This window comes from Notolepis coatsorum, assembly GCF_963971535.1.
Source record: "Notolepis coatsorum genome assembly, chromosome: 1".
NCBI classification, from domain to species: domain Eukaryota; kingdom Metazoa; phylum Chordata; class Actinopteri; order Aulopiformes; family Paralepididae; genus Notolepis; species Notolepis coatsorum.
In genome coordinates this window covers 77235751-77241669 of record NC_140165.1, presented here as the reverse complement: position 1 = coordinate 77241669, position 5919 = coordinate 77235751, and positions in this window count along the sequence as shown.

The following is a 5919-nucleotide window of genomic DNA, read 5'->3' as shown; positions in this document are numbered from 1 at the left end:
ATCTACGTGCGAGAAAGAACAAGGGGCTGTGAGCAATTATAAAAAAAGAAGAAGAAGATTACTGCTTGTGGGGAATCGAACCCGTGTGTCTCACACCCTCCAGGTTGACAGCTAGGGTTGGGTACCGTTCACATTTGAACCGATACCGGTACCTGTGAATCGATACCGGTACCCCGACGGTACCTTTTTTTCTGTACTTTAGTGTCTAAAAATGTCATCTACCTACCTCAGTTGTAATTTTTTTCCCAAACTTCTAATTATTTATAATTAGGGCTGTCAGTTTATCGCGTTAATTAGATTAATTAATTACACAGCTAATTATCGCGTTATGAAAATTAACTCAAAATGTATTACAATTTTTTTTTTTATATAATATATTTTTTTTTATATCTCATTCATTCCATAAGAATGTAGAATAATTTTTTTTTTTATTATGGTCCATTTGCATGTTCTTGGTATCTGATTCTAGGGACATCTATGAATCTCAGGGATTGTATTCCCAGTGTCAGAAATACTGTGGGCTAGATCCACAAAGAATGGATTGCACGGTGCAAGTTGCACCCTTAGTTACAATTCATTATGAATTGAAAATGGGGGACCCTGATGTAAACAAGACGAAAGTCTTTCTCTGGTCTGCATCCCCTTAACAATTGTGTGTATTGAGCCGTACTGTATTGTACCCATTCTGCAATCTGTTGATAACATTTTCATTCAATCAATCAATCAATCTGTGCGGTGATTGATTGAATGAAAATTTTATTTTGAGTAAATTGTAATGAACCAAATGAGAATATCAATAATTTTTTTTATCTTTGACTGTCTGTGAATAACACTATGCTCAAATTGACCAGACCTGAAAAATCTAAGCAAATTAATAGATGGAAGATGATTAAACAGAAGGTTTTGTAGATACAGTACTGAATTCTGCCATCCGGACACATGCAATTTGAAATATGATTATAGAATATAGAATATCAGGCATAAAATGGTTATGCGATTAAAATGTGATTAATTAGATTAATTAATTACAAATCCTGTAATTAATTAGATTAATTTTTTTAATCGCCTGACAGCACTATTTATAATATATAATATTGCAGAGAGCGTTGTCTGCATCTAGCTTTGTAAAGTGTAACCCACACTTGCGACCTTTTTCGGCTTGCCATTGCCCCGACTGCTTTGTTGTTGTTGAATCAAGTCAAAATCCTAGGTAAGCGTGTATTGTGCGCGTGAACGTGCGTCACACTTCATAGGTTTCGTTTTGCGGTAAACGAAACATTGACGTCATCGGACTTAAAAACAAAAAAATTATATATATATATATTTTTTTTTTGCAGTACCGAAATGTGGGCACCGGTGGATCTCACGTGAATCGCTCGGTACTCGGTAGTACTGACGTGATTCGGTTGATACCCTTAACTACTGTATTCGGTACCCATCCCTATTGACAGCTAGAGCCTGTTTTCATCAATCCATAAGATACTGTACATTTGGACTGTTGTTATTATTGGGATTCATGTCTGACCAGCTGACCTGCCTTCGGATGTCCATTCGGAGACTTGGGATCTGTCTATGATCTATGAAAGAGACGGGCAGAACATAAGGCTACCTGGGCAGGGGGGGGGGATATTGTCCTTCAGTCTGAGGTGCTAGATTTGATTTATAACAAGGCTAAGATTTCCATATAGGAATCATAGTTGGTCTCTGTTTGAATGGTGTATAGTCAAGGGCCCTCATTTATCGACGTTGCGTACGCACAGATATGTGCGTAACCCGTGCGTATATCTACGCACAGCTCCGACCGTGCGTACCTGGCCCCCGGCGGTAGAATATGAAGACTACAACGCGGAAATAAGCTTCCGTGCATTAGTTTCAACACTGGCGCGTGTTCTGTATGAACCGTAATTCATTATAGTTCATTGTAAAATAGCGACAGTAGTGTAATTATAACGGGCTCACGCTCTAACAAGAGGTTGGCCTGCTTGTTTGGCACAGGGGGGGGGGGGGCAGACGCAGAACACCCACGTCCAAATGCGATTAAATATTGTTTCAAATAAAAAGCGAAATACTATTATTTTGTGTGTCATGTTTCCAAATAAGATTGGTCACAACGAAATGCTTTCTACTTCAATTAGTTGGTTAGAATAGATGACCTCCGTTGAAACTTCGCTGAGACTAACAGTCTATTTGTGAGCTCCCGCACAGACGTGATAATAATAATAATAATAATAATAATAATAACAATAATAGCTTCATTTTATATAGCGCCTTTCAAGAGACCCAAGGTCGCTTTACATAGATAGGGGGGGGAAATAACAAAGTAACAAACATAGTGGACAGACACAACATATAAATATGATGATGGAATTCAAGTTCAAGTTTGTATTGATCACATAATAGGCAGGCTACACATGGCGTAGGCTACATCATACATGGCAGTGAGATTCATTGTTCTTGTATATGCTCTCATATTATTGTTATAGTATATGCTATTGTCCAGAAGGAAGTACATTATTTTCAATCGTGGCTTTAATTCGTATAGCCGAGAAGCAGTCTCCTATCAGCTTCATTAATCCCGACCCATCCAGCCACAGCATAACTGAGACCGGCTATGGAAACAAATCATAAATAGACTACTGTAAATAAAATAGCCTATAACATTATAAAGGATAGGCTATAGCAGGGGTTCCCTTTCTTCCCCGAGCCCCACGATTCCCTGGAGACATATATGAATATGATATAGGCTATACATGGGTCCGTCAGCGAGGAGATTTGGCCATTTGAGAATAGGCTATTATGGCCAAACGAGGGCCTATATAGCCTATAAATATTATTAAATGTTTTCATAAGCGTAAAGATACAAGGACAACAGTCATATTAACGATCAAGTTAGTTTACTGTATGCAGGCTTCGCGGGGCTCCGTGTGACGTGTCTGTGCCATGCTGCGTTATGTGCAAATTACTGTTGCATAATGTAGGCTATGCATATATAATTTATATAGGCTATACCTAATACCGACAACAAAATAGATTGTATGCCTCTACAAATCATATTATAACCGGTAGCCAATCGAACTAAACAAATAGAGGCATTCATATTCCAGCATGGTTATAATGACATTGACCAACGCCAAACAGTGGTTAACGGTCTTTATTAGTATTTTGAGCTGTCCAGGCAGAATTGCAGCAATGGTCTTAGGGAGCCGTTGATATCTGACATCACCGTGTACAAGTCCGACAGCCTGTCGCATATTTCTCCCATAACACGCGTTGTGTCTTCTTGGTTCGCCAGCGCGTTAAATTAGTTGCTTAGACCTCCGTGATCAATCTCGCTCGTGAAGTTTCTCAGAGTTCGCTCGGGTTAGTCCATTATTTCACATCCCATGGGGGTGTTTCATTACCATATATGGATAATCATGCACAAGCATTGACGGTAAGAACAAATGGTATTTATCAACACGAGTGTGCGTAGGACCTGTGTACGCACGGTTGATAAATCCCGATTTTTCTGTGCGTACACTAGGGGTGGGACGATACATCGATCCAGATCGATATATCGATCTATTATCAATAATCAAATAGGATCGATGCCACGTAAAAAGATCGATTCATATTGCGATACTCTTATTTTGAAAATCCGGCGACGGCGACGTCATCGCCCCGCGCCCAGTGTTGTGAAACTCAAACTCCGTTTAACATCAGTAGCGTCTAGAGCGTCAATAGAGCAAGACTAGTGTGCCTATTCTGTGACCCAAAACATGTCCCTGCTGTTTTATTCCACAACGGGTCCAATGCATCTAACCTGCTTTGCAATCCTCGTCACTCCATTATGCCCACGCGTTAAAGATCGAAGATAACGTTACTTTAGCGTGAGCTAACAAGCTAACCCAGAGCCATAGGCAGAGAGAAGTGTGGACTGGGAGGGTGCATTCTCGGGGATAGCCCCACTAACAGGATCTGGCCGTACTGCACCTTGGGACTCCCAATATGCTTTTCCAGCCAAAATACAGCTCTGTGACAGTGAATAGGATATTAATATCGAGAAAAAAAAGAAATTAACCAAAAACAGTGAACAGGAGGTCTATTTGTATTAAAAACAATAGATTGTTTTTCATTTAAATGTCTGGAAGAGCTCAAAAATAAAAATGTCATGATATTTCCATTGCCTTTTTTTTTGTTGATTTAAATGTTACTGATTGTATTAAATGGGCACATAATATCGTCTCATATTGATCGCAGGCACCTGAATCGAATCGTATTGTATCGTATCGTGGCAGACTGTGTGATATCGGATAATATCGTATCGTTGTCCAAAGAATCGATATCGTATCGTATCGTGATTAAACTGGTGATTCCCACCCCTAGCGTACACACATTCTAAATTCCGTGCGCAGGAACGGAAATAGAACACTTTCTATGCATTGTTGATAAATGAGGGCCAAAAATTCTGGAGACCTTTCAAATCTCTGTGCTGCTTGTCATACACTGATCATACACTGAGCATACCATCATACCATCCAAATCACTCACCTGGGAGGATGGATCAGCCCAATGACTATCCTACCTGGAAGATAGAACTTTCTCTGTGGTCGTCAGGAATGAATGAATGAATGACTGACTGAATTAATGAATTTATTAATGGCCTAATCATCTCCAGCTATCCTCACATAATATGGTCCCATTCTGTTTTTAATATACATGCTCCCAATAGGTAAAGTCACAGTCATTTGGGACATAATATCGTCTGTAAGTGATTCTCCTCACAGATGACAATACTCCACTGTAACTCTCTCTAGTCTTCCGTATGTCTCTCACCCCTGTGCGACTAGTACAGACAGGGCCGCCTCAAGGGGCGTGCGATTAGTGTGGTCGCACAGGGCCTCACAGGGAGGGGGAACTCGCAAAAAAAAGTATTATTATTTTTTTAAATTTTTTTTATAATGAAATAAAAAAATAGAATGTTAACAATCACTTTTTATCACAGACCTAAAATCTAGTTTTGCTTACATGCTTATATATTTGACATTAGACACGTTTGTAGAATGTGTCTGACTTGTTCCGGGCTCTGCGGCTCTGCAGATATACTATTGGAGCTCTGCGGCTCTGCAGATACACTATTGGAGCTCTGCAGATATACTATTGGTTTCAAGGAGGGGAGGGGTTACAGGTACGGGGTCTGACTATTCGGCGCTACCCACGGGAGCGATGTGCAGCATCGGAGCAGAAGAAATAACGCTGTGTGCCGTAAGCTTATCAATACCAAGTATAGTGATTAGGTTATGCCAAGACGAAGAGGACATTCAGCAGATGGACTGAAGATGAAAGTGGATCTCTCTCTCTCTCTCTCTCTCTCTCTCTCTCTCTCTCTCTCTCTCTCTCTCTCTCTCTCTCTCTGTCTCTCTCTCTCTCTCTCTCTCTTCGCGTTTAAATCTCGCACAGGGCCTCACATTTCTCCCAGACGGCACTGAGTACAGAATGTAGATCTGGGTAGTGTAGACTGGTTGCCAATGCATTTTAAAATTCCATTCTACTCAGAATTCCATTCTGCATTTATTTGAATTCTACGTTTGAGCCACAATACTGTGATGCTGCCCTTAATTGACAGAGGGGAGCATCAGTTGTGATTGGAGGATCAAGAAAAGAGGTCAGGCCTGAGAATGCTTGGCCCTGAGTGAGTAGCTGCTTGTATGTGGATGTTCGGGTAGATGGACGTGGTGGTGGTTGGATGGGGGGGTGTGTGGCGTTGTGGTTGGTCTGGGATGGCGCTGGGACCTGTGGGGGGTTGTGGTGGGTTCTTCATTGCGGGGATCCCTGGGGTGACTGTGGGTTGGGGGACTTCGGCAATGGGGGCTGGCCGTGGTCCGTTGGGGCGCATGCGGGGGGCTGGTGTTCGACTCTGGGGGAGGTCTGGGGGGGGTT